We start from the raw sequence: 1200 nt of genomic DNA on the forward strand, positions 1-1200 counted from the left end.
GATACATTTTATTCTGTTCCTAAACCTATGTACTTCCAAAGAAATTCCATTGTTAGTGACCTCTGTGAGACTGAGGCTGCTGCGAATGAGAGCTTCTATGCCGTTATTACTTTTTATATGAAAGAATGGAACCTAAGCTGAGCAGGTAAAGAACTTTGGAGTATTTTGAGCCAAGTTTTTACAAATGACTTTAAAAAAGAAAAAGAATGCCTTCTCAATGGCCTTCAATAAGTAAGCCATGATTGGTAACTGGAGCCCTCAATGACTAATGTTTATTTTGTTCAAGGTTGCCAAAAACACTACTTCACATAATGAATTTTACTGAACAGCTAATGAACACAGGGAAGAATAACTGAGATAAGGAGTAAATTTAATTATTTGCTAGATAACTATAGACTGTATAATTAGTCTAATTAAAAGCTATATAATTATTTTCTGATTTTTTTTTTAGTTCTTTCTCTAAACCTTTCCCTTATGGTGGGCTTTTAATTCCAAATATTCTCACTGAATATAAATTGTCACATTTGTGAATTTAAATTACACCTACCCTTCAAATTCTGTTTTCTTCTTAAAGACTTTCTAGGTTGCCAGTTCCATGATCTCTTCTGAGCATGCTATGTATATGAACCACAATAATGCTCATGCTACTGGCATACTCTTCATACCTCTGAGACTGCCTACACCAAACAGCGAGTAAGTGATGCATGTGACTAAAATGCAAGTCATTTGACTCAGCCCAACAGTCTTTAGAATAGGATCCTACTGCTTCATTGACTTTCTTCACATAATACCTTTAGGGGCCATCAACTGGCCTAACAGAAAGTTAGTCCTGACAGGACATGCAGAGGAATTCTTGTGTTTGTGTGTAAAGATGATGCTTTATGTTTTCCATGGTACAAAGAAAGAATTCAAGAGTGAAGAGACTTTGCTTCTTTCAAACCTGATGAATGCACTTTTCCACTTGCCCTGGGGTTTACCTCCTCATTGGCAACCAAGTTGTTGACCTCAAATGAGGCCAACAACTTCTCAGAATTGAAGACAATCATCCTCATGGTGATAAGCACCTGGATTTAGGGGCAAAATTCTGCCTTTTACCCTCTTACTTAACAATTTTTAAAATAAAATCAGGTTGTACTAACATACAGGACTGTTTGGCTCTCCATGTCAGGCTCGCTTCTGCAGCTTTCTCTTTAAATAGCC

The sequence above is a fragment of the Muntiacus reevesi genome, chromosome 9 (genome assembly GCF_963930625.1).
Source record: "Muntiacus reevesi chromosome 9, mMunRee1.1, whole genome shotgun sequence".
NCBI lineage: Eukaryota > Metazoa > Chordata > Mammalia > Artiodactyla > Cervidae > Muntiacus > Muntiacus reevesi.